Source organism: Maylandia zebra, linkage group LG20 (assembly GCF_041146795.1).
Source record: "Maylandia zebra isolate NMK-2024a linkage group LG20, Mzebra_GT3a, whole genome shotgun sequence".
Classification (NCBI taxonomy): domain Eukaryota; kingdom Metazoa; phylum Chordata; class Actinopteri; order Cichliformes; family Cichlidae; genus Maylandia; species Maylandia zebra.
The window spans coordinates 33549762-33573664 of record NC_135186.1 but is presented as its reverse complement, the minus strand read 5'-3'; the positions used below and the strand labels follow the sequence as shown (position 1 = coordinate 33573664).

Below are 23903 nucleotides of genomic sequence, written 5' to 3'. Positions count from 1 at the left end.
AATTTCTCCAACAAATCCTGACAAATGCCCAATTTATGTTCACAGATACATTTTTTTTTATTGAATGAATTTAACAAGCGCAAATTTCTGAACATGTTTTAAGTTATTGCAATTTCCTTCTAACACACTTTCGTGTATGCATTTATTCATGTGTTGACAGTTATGCTATTATCTTGGTTTAGAAGCAAGCATTTTATAAAATGGGGCAAATGTTAACCTAACTCGTTAACCCTGAGCTGGTCGTCAGTGACCTACTGAAGGTTGACATATTAAAACACTGAGAATATTTATGGTGGATTAAGCTAATTAAACAAGGAGACGCAAGTCTGAGGCAAGTCTGGGATCATTTTTAACTCATGTGCTTGTAAACAAAGGTTTTAAACAGCAGGTTAATGCAGCCAAGATTTGAGCAGCTGTCAGAAATTGAGGCTTCTTATGCTTGAAATTCATTTACTCTGTAAACGTGTAGCTTTTTTCTGGTCACGCTCAAAAAATCTCAAATTTAACCCGAAAGACAATTGGGATGCATGCATGTAAATGTAATTTCTTAGAGAGATGGCTGATATTAGTTATCCACTGCAAAAAGTTGTCATTAACTGATTCATTATTTTCCCCAGTGGAGTTCCACTTTCTAAAATAAAATACCAAGCTGTTTTAGGAAATCACTGAGCCCTTCTGTGCAAAGACACTAGCTATTTGCAGATTCTTTTAAATGGTTATTTTCTTCAACAAATTGGCCACAGAAAATAAAGCCAACGAAGAGCAATTATCCCTCAGTACTCATTCTTGTTTTTTTCCTCTTTTGATGGGATGTTTTTACTTTCAGAAAAAGAGATTCAGGTAATTAACCATATTCTCTAGCAGGGAAACATTTTCTCTGTTCACTTACTCTTCAATATTTTCATCATTTTGGGTGTAATTCTCCAGGTTGTGATGCTATTTTCTTCCACCCATACTAGTGTTTTCAAATATTGCACTGATTGGCCTGAGGGGGCGCCACAATAATCTGTTCATTGCCGTAACGTTTAGCAGTTTATCACAAACTTCAGCTTCGTTCTGATTTCCTTCTGGCTCTTCTAAGGCAGCTCTGATTGGCCTGAGGGGTGCACTGCGTTTGTTTACTCGTTACTGGTTGGCCCATGGGCTGCCTACATCATTCGCATGGGACAAAATGTTTATTCTCACACACACACGAGCGGGTGCGCGTGTGTGCACGCACATCACAACCACAAAACACACACACTTCCTCTGATGCGCTCCCTTTCTTCTTCTCCCTGGATTTCTACCCCTCTCTCTGTCGTTCAAACACGAGGCTTAAAATAACACACACACACACACACACACGCACACACACACACACACACACACACACACACACACACACACACACACACACACACACACACACACACACACACTTTCTCTCTCCTGACACACACAGCTCAGTTGAATGGCTATGTGGGACAGCAGCTTGGGGATAGACAACTGATTCACTTTGAGTGGCACATGGATATTTATAGCACGTGTGTGTGACAGTAGGTGATTGGTGCTGACTCCATAATGGCTGTAAATTTGCTGTATGCTGGTGGATGTGTGTGCGTGCCTGTCTTTATAATCCTGTAATGCTGTGCCACTTGTAAACGTACCTGTGTGTGTTTGAGTCTGTGTTTCTGTGTGTGAGAGAAAAACAGCCAGGTGGTCCGCAGTGAGCATGCTCAAAAGTCACCGTTTGTTTCTGCGGCGTCTCATTTCCCCGTGTAACCATGGCAGCGGTGTGGTGGGAAAAGCTGTATTGGACAGCAAGTCTTAGGCACCACACACACACGCAGGTCTGTGTCACCTTCAGATAAACTGCTGCAACCAGCAGTTTATTTTATGCTAAGCTAATGTTTCAATATAGCTTAATACGGACCACAACTGGATGGCATAATTATTTGTTAAATGTATACAACTTATTCTAATGGTCACTGAAGAAAAGAAAAGACAAGAGAACGTATCCCCTCATCCTCAGGTACTACTAGGATACCCAAGAGTATTATTGCTGTTCTGTCATGTAACGCTTCCGTCAGACAGATATGTGTTTGCTGTCTTTGGGCATCAGTGCTTTGATGCTCCGGCTCCCTCAGTACTGGACTGTTTCTAAACAGCAATGATGACCAATTACACCAAAACTGATTGAGGTGCCTAGGTTGACTTGAAGGTCACCCTTTTGGTCACTTAGTATGACCACATTGCCAAACAGAAATTTGATGTTGTGGACAAGATGAGAGAGTGATTTAATAAACTGAAACAGCAGTTTGGTCAGTTTGCCAGATTGTTAACCCAGACGTCTCTCTCTTCAGCCATGTCCTCCAGCTCTTCAGGAGGTGGGATCACCATAGCTTTTCCAAGCTACTCAAGAGATGTAATCTCTTCAGCATATCTTTGATCTGCTCCAGAGTCTCCTCGCAGATGGACACCCCCAAAAAATCTGATCCTAGGAGACGTCCATGAGTCATCGTAGTCAGATGCCCGAACCATTTCAAATTATTCCTTGTGATGTGGAGAAGTATCGGCTCTATTTTCTCCTGTACGACTGAGGTCGTTGCCCTATCTCAAAGGGAAAACCCTTGGAGGAAGCAGGTTGCAACAGGTCATGGCCTTAGGTGAGGGTAGGAATGTAGATCAATCCCTTTCACACTCAGCTCTCTCTTCACCACAGCAGAGCAATACTACAACATTGGCAGCACTGTCTTTGCTGCGCCGATGTCCCAGTATTCTCTCATCTGCCCTGAGTTAAGTAAGAGGTCGTCATTAGATGAACCACATCATCTGCAACAAGCAGATAACTTTACACCCTCTGCCCGTTGGCAGCACATTGTTATTCTATCCATCAAAGTTAAGAACAGAACCGGTGACAAAGGGCTGCTCTGCTGGTCCAGCACCCACAGGGAACAAGGCTGACTTATTGCCGGTAATGCAAATCAAACTCTCACCAGTTCTGAAAAAAATCCCAATGAGAGCAGAGACACCATACTACCAAAGCACTCTCCACAGGACAAACCAAGTCTACAAAACCCATGTAGTCTGTGTTTGCATGATAGATGTTGCACGATTAACCAGTATTAATAACAAACATTGCTTATGTAATCAATAACCTAACTGTTTATATCAAGAAGATTTACCAATGCAACAAGCTGACATCTCAGACACGAGGCCTGATGAAATGTCTGTTGCACTGCAGTAAAAGAAAACAATGCATTGCTCTTAGGTGCCTGTATGCTATCTGTCGGCGCTGGACTGACAGTAAAATTAGCCAATTTGTCACTCTTTGTGAAACAGAACATTAGACTCAACAACCTCAAAAGCTTTTTAATCATTTCAGAATACACTTCCACCATGGCCTAAGGAATTTATTGTTTTCACCAACTGACAAAAGTGTTGTTTGCTGTTTGAAGGTTTAAAACATTTAGTGTCAATGAAAACTTCGACTGTAGCTGCTGAATATGTCTGAGTACCGCCAACATTCACCAAAGGGATGGAAATCAAATCTATTATCGATTCCTTATCGAGTCTCTAACTGATTCTCATCGATTCTCACTGACTGCACTTTGAGAGTCACAATCATCGCCCGGCAGCATATCAAAAACATTACATTTGTGCAAATCAATTGCATGCTGTGGTCAAATGTTTGTGCATGTTGAAGGCATTTCCCCTCTTTTCCGGTGATCAGTGTCACATTACTGTTTTTGTGTAATGACTGTATTACATATATTACACAGAACACTTTTTGTTAAAAGTAATACAGTACTTTGCTTAAGTACTCCCAGTAGAAAATAACGCACTATACTACCAGTTACATTACTGTCATGTTACTTTGTCGAACAGCAGAAACACACTGTATCATAATTACTAGCTAACGACATAAATCTCAGGCTACAGTTCTACGCAGCAACACAAATCTCTATCTTAATGAGGACACACATATGATCTTTCTCTTAGTATTTAGGTATGAACACAAAGTCCACAACACAAGGAAAAAATGAAAACCAACACAAAGAGACTTTAAAGTGATCGCCATGGTGATTTTGAACAGGTAAAAATGGAGGCTGCAGCTTGACTGCTCATCAGTTTGTTACCTGTTGAAGTTCAGGGTCTGGCTGCTGGGCGGGGGTCGGCATTCACTTGCTTTTATTATCACTTGGCTAGCTTAGCATTAGCGTGCTGTCTGGCTAGCTTAGCATTAGCATGCAATTGCTTCCAAAGAGCTGTAGTTGTGTTAGCGGCATCATGCAGCTGTTTCTGTTCTGGATGCTGTTTCCACTTCACCGTTGTTTTGTAAAATAAAAACAAAAGAAATGTCCATTTCCACACACCACTATTTTCCCCTAACACACAACCTAAAACCAGCTGACTGTAGAACAAGTGCAAGTGGAACCCATAAGCAGGATCGACAGGCAAGCAGACTAACAATTCCAAGAAATGGGACCACTAGATTCCCATCACTACACACCAGAAATGATTCGGTGGCAGGATGCATCATGTTCCTTAAATATCCTGATGTCCTGTTATTTAGCTTCACCGCTAACTCGGGTTATCTGTAACTATTTTTTTTCAGTCAGTAAGATGACAGAAGAGCACAAAACATATCCATGTCTCAATCACTTGATCCTCATTTTGTGTCCCACCTTTCCCTGTCTGCCTCTGTTTTCTGTGTTTGTTAAAAATTTAAATCAAAAAGGCATCATTTAGACTGTCTGACGTGAGAATCAAGTGTTGTTGTGGTCATTAAGTACAGTCCCACCCCGACAAAGGCAAAGACACATTAGATGCATTATGCAATAGACTTGCCGTCCATTCCATTTCTTGTAATGAGGTAGTCCAATCTGATCATATCCTTGATGTATTGTGCTCTAATTTACTTCACAGTCACACGGTAACATTCAATATTGCACCTCTAATTGGATCTGTTCCCGCTGCTGCTCCCTCCCCCCTCCATCCTAGAGCTGGGCGATAGAACGATAACGATATGTATCGCGATATAACTTTTACTCGATAGAGAAATTAAACTATCGCGATAGACTTCACCGCTCTTCTAGCGTTACACGTGGCGAGCCAGCCAGGAGCCTGATGGGTGAATGAGGGTTTTTTTTTTTTTGTGTTATTTGATGTAATTTGATATTCGGTAATTTCTGTGGTTTTGATAAGGTCCGCGACAAGAAAAAATGAAGTTTATTCAGGAAAGTGGGGTCAATGTTGCACATTCTGTCATTGTTTCTGGTGCCACAAACACTGAGAAAGATGAGGAAATTCTTGATTATTTGAAACAATACGGTCGTATAAAAACGGTTATTTTCGTGGATGACGCAAATAGTGTTTTTTACAAAAACCTGATCGTTGAATATTGTGATAGTTCTGCGATAACTGCTCTTAATACGTTTTTCCCATATACTCATCAGTCAAAGAATCACTTGGCTTTGACTTTTTGCGTAAGATCGCTTGCCGCAGAATGCACAGCCACAGGAGGAGTCAGGACCCCTGCAGATTACCTCGGCGAGCTCAAGCAACTTGCACGCCGCAGCGGCAGGGAATTCCCAGATATTCTGCGGGAAATGATGGTACAAATTAGTGAGCATCTGGAAGGAATCGAACAAGACAGTGACTTAGAGGGAGCCTCAGTCCAAATTGTGGAGCCTGCATCATCTCTGCCTGGCCAGCAGGGGTCGTTGCCTGGACACTCCGCAATCCCTGAGACGGCTACCAGCAATCCCTCACCTGACCAACAGGGGTCACTGCCACATCCACAAAGATTTTCACTGTCACAGACTGAAATGAACCCCCCGGAAATACAAAAGGTAGTGGTGGAGCATGTTGTAAAAACAGACATCGTATCTGCATTCAGACTTCGTCCTTTCTCTGGGAAGATCCCCAAACCAGCTAACGAAACAGATTATGAGACCTGGAGATCTCACATTGAACTGCTGTTAGCAGATCCAAATTTGGCACCTCTACAGATCACTCGTCGCATCCTTGAAAGTTTGCTACCTCCGGCAGCAGATGTTGTGAAAGGGCTGGGCTCAAACACAATTCCATCCGTCTATTTAAAAGTGTTGGATTCTGCTTTTGCTTTAGTACAAGATGGTGAAGAGTTGTTTGCTCAATTCCTGAATACGTTACAGGATCCGGGTGAGAAACCCTCTGCTTTTTTGCAACGTTTACAACTCACATTAAACACTGTGATGAAAAGAGGTGGTATCTTGTCTTCAGACTTCAACAAACATTTACTCAAGCAGTTTTGTCGAGGATGCTGGGATAGCGATATCCTAAACAAACTACAGTTGGAGAACTTGAGGAGCGATCCCCCATATTTTGCAGAGCTCCTCCTACTGCTTCGAACTGAGGAGGGTAGACAGCTGGCCAAGGAGAATCTCATGAAGAAGCACCTAACTGCATCCAAGCCTCGTGCTGCTGGTCATTCCCAGAGCACATGTGCTTGTAGCCATTCAGACACCAAGGCTATTAATGAGCTGAAGCAACAGATGCAGAAACTGCAGAGTCAAATGGCTGCTCTTCTCTCACAGAAATCTCAATTCTCCAAGCCAGCACCACCTCAACTCAGATCAGCACAACCAAGACCCAGCAGCAGTGCAACCAGTTCCCGGCCTAGAGCAGGCTACTGCTTTAAATGTGGAGAGGATGGGCACATGTCAGCAGGATGCGCCAACCCTCCGAACCCGACACTGGTTCTGAAAAAGAAGAAACAACTTGAAAAAAGACAGCAGGCTTGGGACAGCAATAACAAATCGTCAAACTAGAGGCAGTCGACCCATGTCCCAGTTACAAGCAGGATGGACGTTCCATCACATTGCCTAAAGGACTCATTGGAACCAGAAGCACAGCACAGGTCACGATTGGAGGAACTGTATTCAACTGCCTGTTAGACACTGGGTCTCAGGTAACCACCATCTCTCACTCCTTCCACCATGATTATCTTTCTGACCATGAGATTCAACCTCTGAAAAATCTACTGGAGATAGAAGGAGCAAATGGCCAAGCTGTTCCATACCTTGGTTATGTGGAGCTGAATGTCACTTTCCCTCCCGACTTCTTGGGTTCCACCACAGCTGTTGACACACTTGCCCTGGTAGTTCCTGATGTCCAATCAGCTCAACAGCCGTCAATACTGATTGGTACAAACACTCTGGACTTGGCATATGAGAGAGCATTCTCAGACCAACAACCCTCCATTCCAGCCCCACATGGATACAGAACGGTGCTGAAAATCCTTGAGCAACGATACAGACTGGCCAACAGTAACCATCATGGAATCATCAAGCTGCACACTGACGGACCACAGACCATCCCAGCTGGAAAAACTGTTGCCTTGGAGGGGTTAATTTGCGGACGCTGCCTCCAGGCCGAGAAGGCTGTGTTGGTGGAACATCCAACTTCGTCGCCTCTGCCAGGTGGCTTAATGGTCCCGTCTTGTGTCATGGATTTCCCTTCTCACCAGCCATACCACTTACCTGTGGTAATCTGCAACCAGTCTGATCATGATGTAACCCTCCCAGCCAAAGCCATCATTGCGGAGATCAGTGCCATTCAGTCTATTCAGTGTCAGGAAAGGAGTCATGACAGTATGCCTCCTAACCCTGTGACTTCTGGGTTCAACTTCAACTTTGGTAACTCCCCCTTAACACCGGAATGGAAGAGTCGTATTACTGAGAAGTTAAACGCCCTCCATGATGTCTTTGCAAAACACGACCTTGACTTCGGGAAAACCGACAAAGTGAAACATCAGATCAAGCTCTCTGACCCTACTCCCTTCAAACAGCGCCCAAGACCAATCCATCCTCAAGATTTGGATGCTGTGCGCCAACACCTGAAGGAGCTGGTTGACTCTGGGGTCATCAGAGAGTCAGAGTCACCTTTTGCATCACCCATTGTCGTGGTGCGAAAGAAGAATGGGAGTGTGCGGCTCTGCATTGATTACCGGAAACTAAATCTGCAGACCATCAAAGATGCATATGCACTGCCAAAGTTGGAGGATACTTTTACAGCTCTCTCTGGATCAGAATGGTTTTCAGTCCTTGACCTTAAATCTGGTTATTATCAGATTGAAATGGAGGAGGAAGACAAGAGCAAAACAGCATTTGTATGTCCACTTGGATTCTATGAGTTCAACAGAATGCCCCAGGGAGTCACGAACGCACCCAGTACCTTCCAGCGACTAATGGAAAAGTGCATGGGAGAAATGAACTTGAAAGAAGTCTTGGTCTTCATTGACGACTTGATTATTTTTGCACCAACGCTTGAAGAGCATGAGAGGAGACTACTGAAAGTCCTTCACCGTTTGAAGGAATTTGGACTCAAGCTCTCAGTTGAAAAGTGCATGTTTTTCCAGAAATCCGTTAAATACCTGTGGCATGTTGTGTCAAAGGATGGTGTGCAGACAGATCCAGATAAAATCGAGACACTTAAGTCCTGGCCGGTTCCAAAGAATCTTAAAGAACTTCGCTCTTTCCTGGGTTTCGCAGGATATTACCGTAGGTTCATCCAAGGCTACTCCAACATCGTTAAACCTTTGCATGACCTTACTGCTGGATATCCTCCATCACAGCGGAAACTCAGAGCCACCTTCAAGCGAGAGCAATATTTGGATCCTAAGGAACCACTTGCCAGTCGCTGGACTCCTGCATGTCAACAAGCCTTTGACACAATTATCAGAAAACTCACGACGGCACCAGTACTTGCTTTCGCCGATCCCCAGAAGCCTTACCTTCTCCATACAGATGCTAGTTCTACCGGGCTAGGAGCTATTCTGTACCAGGAGCAACAAGGACGAAACCAGGTGATTGCTTATGCGAGTCGTGGTCTGTCGAGGAGTGAGTCAAAATATCCAGCTCACAAACTGGAATTTCTGGCTCTCAAGTGGGCTGTGACGGAGAAGTTTCATGACTACCTCTACGGCACCAACTTCACTGTCATTACTGACAGCAACCCACTCACCTATCTACTTACCTCTGCTAAATTAGATGCCACCAGTTACCGTTGGCTCTCTGCTCTTTCCACATTTTCATTCAAAATCATGTACAGATCTGGTAGGCAAAATCCAGATGCTGATGCTCTCTCTCGCAGGCCACATGGAGAACTCTCCAATGACCAGATGTCCCAAAAGGAGAGGGAGAGAATTCTCCGATTTGCCCAACATCATCTGGATCAGTCTTCCTCAATTTCCATTGATCAACACACAGTCAAGGCCCTTTGTGACCGGCAGCTCGTTTATAGTATGGCTGAAAAGATGTCCACCACCGCACTCATCCAGTCACTAACTGCCCATGCCGACAGTTTGCCTGACAGCTTCGTCAACGACACTCAGTTTGCACCTCCTGTTGTTCCTCAGCTGACAAATGCTGAAATCGCTGAGAGACAGAGGGAAGACCAGACCCTGAGGCATGTCATATTGCTGCTAGAGACTGGGGAAAGCCCACCTCCCGTCTTGCGGGATGAACTCCCAGAACTGCCCCTTCTACTCCGAGACCAACATCGCCTGGAGCTCCAAAACGCCATTCTCGTGAGGAGGAGGCAAGTTGGGGACCAGCTCTATCACCAGTTAGTGTTACCTCAGAAATTTCGGGCTGAAGTACTGTCAGAACTGCATGACAAGATGGGTCATTTGGGCATCGAACGTACTCTTGACCTCGTACGTCGAAGATTCTACTGGCCAAAAATGGCCAATGATGTGTGGAATAAAGTGAAGACATGTGAGAGATGCACCAAACGAAAAGCCTTACCTGAAAGAGCGGCACCCCTGGTGAACATTCGAAGTTATCGACCTCTGGAACTGGTTTGCATGGACTTTTTATCACTGGAACCCGACAGGATATGCTCCTGAATATGCTCGGAACACTCACCACAGAAGAGAGAACTCACTGGAAAGATTTTGTTAAGCCCTTGGTCCACGCATACAACTGCACCCGGAGTGATGTTACTGGCTACTCACCCTATGAGCTCATGTTTGGTCAACTGTAACCGAACAACTGTAAAACCAACCAGGAAGCAGTCATTCAACCTTTCTGATGAGGACTGTGCACAACCTCAGTCAGACGATGAGGATGAAATGATACCGCATCAATGGTATGATCCTGTCTCAGAGCCTCTGCAATTCACCACTGTCCATAATCTACCAGAACCGTCATCCGCCGTTCCAGCCACTGAACCTTTACCATCTGATACACCAGTCTGTGAACCTGCTACGCTCCCTTTGCCTCCTCTTGAGCCAGCAGAGAGCGAAACCCCTGACTCGGAAACCCCTGTCAAGGAGGAAGCTCCTGATACTGTGGAATCAGAGGACAGTCTGTCCTCTGCTGAACCTACCAATGTTGAATTGCCGACTGAGTCCAGTATGTCCTCTGCTGCTGATCTACCATCTAACTCTGACACCTCCAGCTCTGAACTAGAACCTCTGAGAACATCAACTCGGACCAGGAAACCTCCGGACCGGTTACAATACTCTACGCTTGGTCAGCCCATCTTGAAGAGTATTCAGGCACTCGTCCATGGCTTAACCACTGCCTTTACTCATGCACTGGAGGATGAAGAGGACCATCTGCTTACTGCCACTGAACAACCTGTCATCCGGACCCAACCACCATGTACAGGGACGTACATGAGATCGAGGGGGGAACCTGTAACCCATATCAACTACTGCCTGTCACATGACCCACGTCAGCTGATTTGAGGTCCCTCTTCTGATTGGCTCCTTTCACGTCGCGGCAACTCTGAAAACCGGCTGTGGAGGGATACTTCCGGGTTCGACTCCTGCTGTGGCTGTGAGCTTATGGCATTTAGAGCGGTATTGGAAAACAAAGCGTTTTCTCTCCTCAATTCATCTTTAAACTTTAAACTCAGCGGTAAGTGTCCTTAATATCTTACAACCTTTGTCAGTAACCAGCCGATCGTTTTCGCGATTAAAAAATGACTTTGTGCGGCGGCGTTCCCACCGCGAGCAGAACTTCGGTTCAAAAACCGCTGTTTTTGAACACTTTTGTTTACTTAAGCATTTTTATGGGCTTACTTTGAAACAAAGTGCGATTGAATGATTATTGTTATGTGTTGCCTTGAATTCGGCTATGCTGTCTGTTAGACAGTTGTTTTTCTTTATTGTTGTTTTTGTATTGTTTTTAGCGAACGCTACTGGAATGTATAGATTAAGCTACGTAGCCAAGATGATTAATGATTTAACTGTTGTACATTGATTGATGATGATTTATGATTTGCATTGTTACCTAGACTTGCAGAAGAATATATTTGTTTACCGGTAAACTGAATTGAACTTGATGTGCTAATGGACATTTTTCTGACCTACAGGTCAGGTTTTTTTCCCCCTTTGAATTTGATCTTCTTCATATTGAAGTGGCGAGCCGGTAGGACCATCCTTTGTTTTCCCCTCTTTTCCCCCACTTAGCCGTCTTTGGATTACGGACATATTTCCCCCTTGTATGAAGCTGGACCCTAAGGAGGAATACCTTAAAAGCTCAGCGGGTTTCAGGAGAAGGCTGGATGGGATTAACAGGAGTGGGATTAATTTAAACTGTGGAAAACTGGGAATGATTGTTGAATTTTTTGGGGAGGAGATCGAGGGGGCTGACCCTCGGTAGCAGGAGGCTGGGCAGAATCGCCACTTTCTGCTGTGATTAAACGTTCTGAGAATAACGACCTTCAAAATCTGTGGAGACGCTGCAAAGAGCAGGAGGAGGGGAGGGGAAAGGGGTAGTGCCTTGCTCCACTACCACCATGTATCAGAATTAGAAAAACACGAAGAACATACAGAAATAAATAACGAGCGAAAGAAATAACAGAGAGGCATGAAAACAAAGAAAAACGATTTTTGATAATTGGATTCATTTAGTTTCTCATGTTTATCCTTATTTATTTATTCATGATTGCCAATAACTGTTTAAACATGTGGCGATGCTCAAACTAGAAGCTGGAGGAAACGTTTCTCTGACAACTTTTTTGGCCCTGGTTAAAAAGCTCAGCAGCTATTAGATTCATTTTACCGACTTTTACATCTGACTTTGGGTTTTCTCTCCAATGCCACCAGCGGGTCAAGGTTGTCAAACATCTAAAGAGCTACTTCATGAATTGGAGAACCATTTTTTTCACAGACAACAATAGTTCCAACAAAGTGTTTTCTCATTTCCATGGCGATGCTTTGAGGTTTCCTTTAGCGTCAAGTTTAGCGGGTTTGTGTCGCAGCACTTTTGTAAAGGATTTCCATGACATTTAATCACATAAAGCTCACAATCTTCTCTCCCTGGTTTTTGTTCTAGCGTCATATTTTATGTGCATTTAGATTTTGCATTCTTTTGCTATTTGATGATGTCTGAATACTACGTTCACATTTTGATCCACAAAGCACTTCAAGGACTAAAACAGAGCATTTTAAGCATTAAAAAAACCATTGCTGCAGTATTATCAGTACTATGAATTCTTTTTGCTACAAGTAAAAAATTATAATGGCAGTTTTTATTCACTTTTTACTGTTTGCCGGAACTGTGTGTTGCCTGAAAAATGGCATTTTGTCAAAATGATATGAAGAGAATGGCGTGGGAAATGTTGTAAGACCAGGTTTCTCATGCAGGACGAACATTCAGGAGACTCGGTTCTTTCACGCAGGAACACTTATGTTCCTTGATGACATGGTCCATTAGATCAGAGTATAGGACGGAAACTTTGACAGAATATTAAAATCATTTTTAAAATTCTGATTTTGTTGGTTGAACACATGCTTGGTTTGTTTGGCTCCACGCTGAGCTGACCATGGGGGGTCAAGCTCTTCACATCAGTAGGGATATTTTAAATAGCCAGTGTTTGCTTGTCTTGTCACTCTGCTACACCCTTGTAACACCATCACATCCAGTATGTTGACATGGATGTGCATTGCTGTCAACTTGAAATTTCACCGTTGTCAGATGGATACAAATCCTCTCCTCCGCCTGTTCGCAGCAATCATGACTACACCTCACTGCACTTAAAATACTGCAGTAAAGTTGAGGCTCTAAAACAGTTTACACCTCACTGATAACATCACCTTTATGCCGTGAAATCACTGCACGCTTACACACACTATACAGATTATATAAAGGATGCGTTTTTAGAGAAAAATACCCCAATATTTGTTATACAACTGTTATTTCAAGATCATTCTCAAATAATTTTATTCAATTTTATTATTATATCACCAAATCTCAACAGCAGTTGCATAAAAGATGCTATATATTGTGCACCCTATAATAATGCATTGCTGTAGTAGACTTGCTTCATGACAAGTGGTTCATCAGTCGAGAGTCTAAGATTTTTGTTTACTAACTGTGGTTAGCAAACAGTTTCTACGTGCATTACTGCAAGCAAGCTAAATAACAACATCACATCGTTTCATGTGCCAGTAATAAAATTACATTTTAAGACATTAAATAGTTAAACTGTATTTTTTCATGTAATATTCAAAAGATAATCTGTTTGTTTGTGTATGCGTGGAGGCAGCAGCATGAAGCAGTTAAAACAATACAACATCCTTTCACCCGTTTTGTTGGACAATGTGGGCTAGCTTCTGAGCTGGGCATTAAGATTACAAACAGTGTCAAATGTAGACGTGGCCACTGTGATGTCACCTGTTAGTTAGTAAAACCCTGTTTTTGAAGCCTCAAGCTGTGCATTTTAAAAGCAGACATGAAGATAGTTGGATGGATCCAGTCAAAGACACCTCATCCTCACTGGCTAATGACTTGTGATTGACAGTCCTTAGCAAATAATCCCTTTGGCTCAAATTATGACCATAATTACAAAAAAAGATGTGCTCTTCTATTTACTATGACCTGAAACTAGAGTTTAATCTACAGGAGTGTTTACTGAGGTCACAGAACAAAACTTTCAGTATAACCAGAACCTGACAGTGAATGCAGGTTTAAGGTACTTCTGCATTGGCTTGAACTTTAAGACCGAAAGCTTAAATGTCCATCTTCTATATACAGTCTTTGGCTGAGACTTACACTGCAACATGAGAAGTTGCTGATCTTCATCGCCTTTCCCCTGTTTTACACGTCAAGGACTATTGAAAATCAGGCTCGCCTTCAAAGAGAGTAAATCTTTGATTTTGACATCCTGACGTTGTTATGTGCTTCCAATGGGAACAATCTAATTCGCTGCAGCAGCTTTTAATTTGACACAGATCCACTCTATTAGAGTAGAAGCAATGTCAGACTGAAGATGGAAATGGAGTGTAACAAGCTGACAATTCTGTCTGATATCAGACTGTGATATTTCCGTAATAGCTGTATAGCTGAGTCATCCACTTCCACACTTGTTGCCATTTTTGTCTCCTTGAAGTAGGAAGATGACGTCTTTGGCTTTTTAATCCCGCCTACAAAGACTCCATTGGCTCGCTTATTTTATCTATCAGGGGGGTGGCTGTCAATTAGCACCACATCAGACCTGTTTGAATCACATTCAGAGGTTCGACGAACAGATGGAAAGAAGAGGAGAGCAGGGAGGAATTAAGGATTCAGTGGAGGGAAAAGAAAACAACAAAGAAGGAAAACAGAAAGAATTAAGGATTTGACTCTCAGCATCCATCTCTCTTTCGCTGTTCCATTATTATTTATTTCTCCCTCTGGAAAATAAATATCTTTCCTTCTCCTTCATCCACCCATCCATCCTCCACTCCCTATCTCTCTCTTTCTATCTGATTGTTCCATAAACAGTGATTGATCAGCAGCGGCAGCAGCTCACCGATCATCTCCTCCTCCATCCCTCTTTTCTTCTCTCCCTTCATTACCTTTTCTTCTCTCCCTTCATTACCTTTTCTTCACGTCATAAATCTCCACACCTGTCCTCCCCTCCTCTCCCTGCTGCTCCTCTTCACCTCTTCTCACCTTTCTTTATCACCTCCTCACCTTTTCTTGGTGCCCCTTTTCTCGCTTGTTCCCTCTCTCAAGGCTTTTTCGTTTATCGTGTTATTTCTGCAGTTTTTCCAGGTATCCTTTTACTTTTTGTTTTCTTGCATTACCCTTTTTTTTTAGCCTTGGTTGGTTCCACCCTGTGGCTTTTCTTTTTCTCCTCCATTTCCTTTTTTGTTTGGTTTGCTTTTATTTTCCAGTCTCCCCTTATCTTCTTGATTGTTCATTCTTTTCTTTTTTTGCCTAAAATATCAAATTATTCCTGTTTTTCTTAGGATTTTATGTTTCTCATTCCTCTGCTCTTCCCCTTCCTTTCCTTCTATCACCTCCTCCTCCAGTGTGGGTTTTATTTCCTTTGTCTTTTCCTTTCCCACCTTTCTTTCCTCCTCATTAACCTTTTCCTATTACTTTCCCCTATGACCTGTATATCTGCCTTTCCTCTCCTCCTCCCCGTTTTCCCCTTGAAGTCATTTCACAGCAGAATGACATCTTTGAATTTTGCAACTCCTGAGTGACGGATGCACGAGTGAGAGAGCGAGAGCGAGGAAGGCAGAGCAGCGGAGAGATAAAAGATCAAGCTCGAGCCCTTGAGTTAAATGATAACATCATCCGCTTCACACACACAATTCCCAATTAAACACTTCAGTGCTCGGCATGATCGTATCTGATCAGCAGCTTGGCAGATTTGGCAGCGGCGATCAATGCTCGCTCACCTCCGTTATGCGCACGCATGTAAATACACACATGTGCAGAGCATGCATTCTCACACACACACACACACACACACACACACACACACACACACACACACACACACACACAGACATCATGTCCTGTCGAGCTGTGTCATTCTCTGCATGTCTCTTTCACTTTATCCTTCTTCCCATGATCTTTGCATGCTTTTGCATTTTTCTGTCACTCACATAATCTCACACGGCATTCTTCTCCCTCATTTTGTCTCATTTTTCTTCATCTTCTGCTCCTTTTCCTCCTTTTTCCTTTCTCTTCCCTCCTTATACTCGCCCATAATCTCACATGCTCTCCTCTCTGGGCTGGGTTTCTCAGTCTCAGTGTGGCAGTCTAAGTAGGTCGGTGTTGACAGCTGAGCTCTACACAGACAGAGAGGAGACATTATTTCTGCTCTGTGTGGGCCTCTATACAATCACTCACTCACTGTTTATGGCTCAGCCTCATATCTCCTGTATGGCCACACTAAAACCAGAGAGTGACATGAACTGGGTAACAGATCCATGCTTTGGAGTCTCCCTCGGCACCAGTTCAGTGTGAACTCTGCAGCTCTTGACACATGCAAAATTTTGCTGGGACCCACCAGCATTTGTCAGGGGATGTGTGGAGTTGCATTTATTTGTCACCTACAGTGTGGACCACGCAAATGTAGTCTCTGCATGGTCACTGACACACTGCTTTTAATTTAAGCTGCTAAACTTTCTGAAGGTTTGGTTATATTATGGATGTGACCTGAAGCTGCAGACGCTCGGCTTTAATTTGGAGGTTTGAACAGAATTATAATATTAACTGTTTTTATAAACGGTTCTGTTTTTATGGAACTAAATCAGGGAAAAAATCACGTAATAATAATTAAGAAATGCTTATGTTAACTAGTTTGCTGTTTTTAATCTGCACTGGGAAGCATTTGATTACATTTGAGCCTCTACTTTAGAGTTCATCCTGTTTCTGCCTTCATCAGTAAACACTAGTGAACCAATGGCACTGGAAACCACATGTGGCAACATTATGAAATTATGAAACAAAGCAGCTTGTATACCACCAACAATCATTCCACAATCAAAGTGGACTTTTCTTCATTCTGATGCTCGGTTTGATCATCATGACCGTGTCTGCATGACTAAATGCAGTTGCTGCCGTGTAAGTTGCTGATTTGAGCGAATGAGCAATTGAACAGGTGTAGCTACCAAAGTGTCCAGTGAGCGTATAATGATGTATCAGCTGCCTGGAGAGTGATCTTCACTTGGCCGGAAGCTTTTCTTCTTCACCACTGAAAAGATCCCGCAATCATCAACCACTGTTCTCCTCCGTGGACCTCTAGGCCTTTTTAGGTCAAAGTCACCCCCATTTTTTTTCTTTGACTGCGTCAACATGTTAATTAATCTGGTCCTAATGTCTTCTCTTATCACTCTGATGGATTTGTTTGGTTTCTGAAACCCAGTACTAGCTGTCTAGAGGGAGGAAGGAGAAGGAAGCCTGAAATAACAAAAAGATGGCTAAAGACATAGAGCTGACTGCTGAACAGAGGACAGGCGAAGACTGAGGCAGAGCTGAAAGACAGGAAATAAAAGTGACACAGAACCCAAAACGAGGAAGCACTGAAGGAACTGCAGTAAACACACACGAAAGAAGAAAGTCAAAATAGTAACTGTGGTTTAATACAAACCTGAAATTCTAAACTAATAGAAGAACAGGAAAACAATCTAAACTGGTACTTTAAGCTCCAAAGAAACTAAACAATGACCAAAATTAAAACAATGCAAAAAGAACTAATGAATTACTAGAACGACAGTGAAATAAAAACAAAAACTAGTTACACAAAAACTCAAATTCAGAAATAACAAACTGCAAACACTAGAAAAACAGAATACATCTTCCAAAAAAACAAAAAAACATGATCTTTTTTACTTGTAACACGTGCCGTGGTGTCACATCTACAGCATCCACATGCAAAAGCTACACTTAAACTCAAGTGTCAACTTTAGCAGCTTAGTCAAATAATAAGTAACAGCCAACTAACATAAACCTTTAAGATGAGTTAATTGTTCATTCAGACTTGAGACCTTCAAAATAAGATGCAGTGTATGAAATAATCCAAATGGATGACATTTTATTTAAATCTGTACTTAAAGCTTCTATTAATCATACGAAGGTTGAGGTTTAATATGTTGTGACAGAATAACAGTGGAGACGACAAGAAAAATAAAATGAAATACACCTTTATTCTTCTTGGTTCCATTCAGTCTTTAAGTGTGACGTCATTAGCTGTTTCCGGGTGTAAACTCCGCTTCTGGTCCCAAAGTCAAACGAACACTGCGGCATCACTGAGAGTTAAAAACTGTCTAAATTCTCTCATCTTTCTTAAAATCATCAGCGTTGCTGCTTTACCACGTGTATCAATTAAGTTTAAAATCCAGGCATCCATGAAAACAGAATTTATGAAATTTAACAGAATTAGAAGTTAGCAGGAAGTTAGCTCGCTAGTTTTCACCTAAACATGATATATCATGCTCTGACTGACAGAATTCTGAAAAAATTAAAACCCACAGCTCTGCTATCACTTCCCACATAAATGAAGACAGAAAACTAAACAGCAGTGATATTTGTAGGGTTACTGAAATTGGGCTAGCTGGGATATAATGATGTGCTAAGTGGTGGCTAGCTACACAGCTATGGTTAGCATAATATAAACACATTAGCAAACAGAAGCTTTAGGATGAACGCAAACTTTTTTCCACTAAACGGACCAAACTTCAGTCAGGACAACAACTGAGATAATCCATCCACAATACAAAGTTAGTAATTATTTTCTGCTGAATGGGCTGGGCTGTAGTTACACCGTAAGGTTTTAAAAACTGAGCTTTAAAATGAAAAGTGATAATAAAAACCGAGAGAGGCCGACAGTGATCACTGCCTTTTTTTAGGGGCTTGTTCTGATTAAATAGAACAAGATACAACGCATTAAAACACGTTAAAAACTCAACAGCCTTAATACACGAAGAGTAGTTTGGACCCAGAAGCAGAGTTCATACGTCATCATTTAAAGACTGGATTGGAATTAAAAGGGTTCATTGGCTAATGAAATGCATTTGATTAGCTGCTCACCAGTCAGCGTGAGTACCTGTATAAAAGCAGAAGTTTTGACAGTTTGCTGCTGTGGAGCATTCAGAGGCGGAAACACATCAAGGAGGAAGCATATCAGCGATCAGCTTTCTTGTTGCTCTGTTTCCATCTATGAAGAGTTTTCAGGCCATTAAAGTCCATCATTCTACAGTGAGAAAGTGTTCAAGACATCTCAACAAATTTACCCCAAGGTCAGACCGTGCAAGGCTCAAAGAAATTGCAAAAAAAAAAAAACCCAAAACCCCATAGCTACATCTTAGACTCTACAGGCCTCAGTTAGCATGTTAAATGTTAAAGGCCTTGACAGTACAATTATAGAAACATTGAACAAGTATTGTTTGGTTGGAAAGGCTGCCAAAGAAAGCCAATTATCTCTAAACAGAACACGGGAGCATGGCTTCACTTTGCAAAGTTTCATCTGAATAAACTCCATTCAGTTTTATTTTTATTGCGCCAAATCACGACAACTGACGCCTCAGGGCATTTTATATTGTAAAGTAAAGAGCCTACAATGAGATAACACCAACAATCAGATGCACTTGGCGACAGTGGGAAGGAAAAACTCTCTTATAACAGCACAAGCACATAAAGCACAAGATGTTTGGAACAATGTCCTTCAGACAGATAAGACCAAGATGGAGATGCTTGGCCATAATGTACAGCATCCAAACCACACGAATCAGCACACCTCATGTTTACCTCATGCTAACTGTCATCACCGTGAAGGAGGGGTGACTATTTGGGCTTACACGGCTGGGGCACCTTGCAGTCATCGAGTCAACCATGAACTCCTCTGTGTACCGATCTAATATTCAAGGATCAAATGTGAGACAGCTAAAGCATTGCCCAAGCTGTGTCATATAACAGGAAAATGATCCTGGGTACAGCAGCAAATCTACAACAGATGAGCTGAAACCAAGGCGTTGCAATGATCTTAAGAGAGCTGTGCAAAAACCCGCAAGCATCAATTAGCTAAAGCAACACTGGAAAGAGGAGTGGGCCTCCACATTGTAAGAGACTGATAAAGTCTTTCAGAAAACAGTTACTTGAAGTTATTGCTGCTAAAGGTGGTTCTAAAAGCTACTGAATCATAGGGTGTAATTAGTTTTTCACAGGACTATATAGAGCTCTGTGAAAGAGCCGAATTCTGCAGCTCCTAAATGGCCACTCAAGGTCTAAATCTGCAGCATTTCCTGACCTAACCTGACTCAACAATCACTCTTCTATCAACACGTGTGCATGGGAAGAGAAGTGAAGCATAAATACACAAACTAAAGTGCTTAGTGTGACCAGGAGGGATGATTACAGCAAGTAAAACTCACATCATTGTTTGTATGAATTAATGAATCCATTGCTTCTCTAAAGAACTGGATTTTAATGAATTAGCTAGCACCAGTATTCATTTTTAAAGACCACAGGATTATGACGTTTGTGAATTTGTTGTGCTTTTCATGTGCGTCACAGCCACAAATATAAATAGATTTCACATTTGATGAAACATTAAATATTAAATTGATCTTTCTTGAGTGTTAATAAAGTTTAACCAGTAAATCAGTTAGTTTTTATCATATATACTAGTTTGGATATCTCAGTGTGCGTGAATGCAGCATGTTTGTAGTGTAAATGTGCCTGCATGGTGTTATGGTGTGTGTTGTTCGTGTGTATGCAGTGTACATATATGTCTGTCACCGTGTGTGTGCTGCAGAGTGGAGCAGAGCCCAGGGCTGTCCTGCCTCTATTCAATGTGTTTAATTTTGAGCTTTTTGACAGCTGCATTATTCACAGACTAGCAGCAGGCTGACTGTTCTAACCTCCATCCACCCACTGCAGGGGGCTTTTCATCTCTGCTGGGGGGGAAACTGCTCGTGCTCTGCCACGACGCTGTCACAGTAACGTATGCCTGTGTGGCTCCGTATCACCGCTGCATTTTTTAAAAATTCAATACTCCAAAACTGCTTTGTGTAGCAGTTTATGAAAACAAACAAACTGCAAATGACAAAGCGAGGCTGCAAAAGCACCCCGGTCTCACTACTTCAGATGCTGCAAATTTGTCTAATTTATATGTGTCAGGCTGCTTTGTTGCTACCATCACGAAACATTATGTGATCCATCCATGTATCCTTTTTAGATCAGTGGCTTTGAGCCTGCAGTAATGTGCTAATACTGCACTACTGTCCCAAAGCTGTGCTGAGGGCCTGCACTTAAACATATAAAAGATCACAAAAACTGATAGATAAACGTCGACTTGCAGGTTATTTTGAACAGAATTCATCTGACCGTCCTGGTTTACGCCTCCTGGCCATTATTTTGAGTTTTTAACTAAAAATACACCATAATTTAAGAAGTGTTTGTTTAAATCTACTCTTACCTTGTGCTAAGCATGCTCAACAATTTAACATACTAGCACCACAAAGAAAACATATTTATATTTGTGGCGATTACCTAAGAATACATTCTTATACTGTAACAACAAAGCAGCTGCAGCCCACATTTCTACAAACGAGTCAAAGCCCAAAGAGGCCCGTGTTAAAAATGCCCAGCTCTCTGACAGATTAACTTTACAACTTGGCACAAGAACTTCCTGTTTTGTTCTCTAAAACAAGCTGCTTCTACCGCACATCCAAGGCCAATTCAGAAATACCAGCTAACCTGACTTCAGTGCTCTTGGACTGTGGAAGGAAGCAAGTATATGTGGTGGAAACCCAAACAGACACACGTAGGACATGCTAGCCCCACACACAGGCTGATCTGGAATATTTTTAATGCATTTTCTTGACCAATAATATTGATTGCTGTGTCATTATTCATGCAAAGAGTGTCTATTCTACTTTTTTTCCAAGAAGGGAGATTATAATATTTATTTGAATATTACAGATGTCTGTGTGAAGTTATACTCTCTATTTATGCACCTTTCTTACCAAACTACCTAGATAGCTTTGCACTCCACCCTGCTGCAAAAAGTCAACCAAGATAATATTTAACTCAGTGTTGTTGTTGTGTTTTTTTAAGGGAGTTCACAACCCAGTGGGTCATGTTATGCTAGCTACATCCATTCTTTGTGTACAGTTTATACATATTATACATCCAGCATTTATTGATAAGCATCATTTTTAACTTGGATTTTAGCAGTAGCTAATAAATGTTTAATTAGTGTGAATGCTTGAAAAGCATTCACAGTATTGTTGTTGTAATCTTTATTATTATATTTTATTAGTGTGAATGCTTGAAAAGCATTCACAGTATTGTTCTTCTAATCTTTATTATTAGTGTGAATGCTTGAAAAGCATTCACAGTATTGTTCTTCTAATCTTTATTATTATATTTTCTTATTCCGTACGTTTTTTGAAAGCCTACTCCTTCAAAACCGTTCAACTTAGAAAAACCATTCAAACATCGTTAGATTCCTATTATTTTGGACATGACTGCTTCTATTTTTCTCATTTTTAACATTTATATTTTTAATTTTATTCAACTTTATTCAACAAAAATTTCCCATGTATTTCAATGGGGAGACCCTTCAAATTCTCATTCAACTTACTCATTTTTAAACTCTTACTACTTCCACATACATTGACATAGAGCCACCATTCAAACTTTAAAACGAAGACAAGACATTCAACTATTCAACTTGTATTTATCTTTTCAATATCTATTATACTTTTTCTTCAGTTCCAGTTTAAGTTTCATGATGTTTTTTCACCCGTTTCAGAGTTTATAATGGGTGTGTATGGGACGGAATGTTGGGGCTAGAGTGAGGCAGCTCAACTGCTAGAGTGAGAGGAGCAAAAAAATTAATCTTAAAATCTTTTTTAAAACTACTGCTGTGTCCGCAGCGTTTGCTCTACAGGTATGATTTTACCCTCAAAACGTAGCCATGGCTGTCCTCTTTCATCCAATGTGTTTACTATTGTCCTAGGTGTTATGGTTCTTTCATAAATGTCACCAATGCACAGCCTCCTCCCTCCAACTCTTCCATAGACTCTAATGTTAAAATGGCTCAGAAGGTTCGTTTGAAAATCAGAAGAGCATGGTGTCTTTACACTGTCACCACGTCCATATAATAAACTCCACAGGCATGAAAACTGAGAATTCAGTAGACTAGAAGCTGCTGTCGCTCACGGTGAAAGAATTTCATCAATACGACTTGTACTTTTCATATGGGAACGATTTGTTTCGGCCTGACTTTTCTGTTCATTTTAAGCAGCAAAAGTGAGGTGCATGTCTGTGTCGTGTGTATGGAGCCATTGTCACTATAGCAACCAGGCTCACACCTGCCTGCTTAACGAGCTCTCTCTCACTCTGCCAAGGTTAAACCTAAAAATGTTAGATTGTAGTAAGATTAACTTTTTCAAAAGTACAATAAGACAGATTTGACAGGGTTTTGCCACAGATTAATAGTTTGTCACTAGTTAGTATATGCCAACTAAGTAGAGCATTGTGATTGGCACAAAGGTTTTTCAGATCTGGGCAGTTGGAGTCAGTTGATGACTTCAAAATCATCCTTTCTGACTGGATAATTAAAGCTCTCAGCATCTATCGGTCTGTAGTTAATTTCCCCACCTTTTAACTAACGTTTAACTAACCTAGTCTCATTTAATGTCTCTGTTTATAGTCTGTATAGTTTATCTCCCCACGAATACACTCAAAGTAGTCTTAAAATAAAACCCACAAAACAGTTCAAGATTTAATACTTTTTATTTGCTCATTTAATGCCAGTTGCCCTGTTTTTCTGTATGTCACTCATTCGCTTATACTTGGGCAAAAAGGACCAATTTGTACACTAGTATAGTGTATTTTTTCCCTCTATCTCTCTATGTCTGTCACACACAGAGACCAACACACAGACATGTATATGCTCATTATTGCTGTTCAAACTGATGGTCAAATTTCCAAGCACCACCTGAACGCCTCATCTGTTTTTAACCTATCACTGGACCAACTGTCGTCATTCCGCTTTGCTCTCTGCTGTGGTAAGTACAGTACACTCAGTACTGCAATGTTTTATTTTTATGATGGAAAAAATACATGTTTGACATTTAAACTCACATATCAAGTCCAACAGAGTTAAAAACAATTCAAAGAAGAAAGAAAGAA

The 23903-nt window shown here is 41.7% G+C and overlaps 1 protein-coding gene across 1 annotated transcript in view; it reads left to right on the top strand.

Moving 5' to 3' along the window:
* xkr7b (XK, Kell blood group complex subunit-related family, member 7b) overlaps window positions 1–23903 on the top strand; it is a 133896-nt gene that overhangs the window by 69728 nt on the left and 40265 nt on the right. The window lies entirely within an intron of this gene.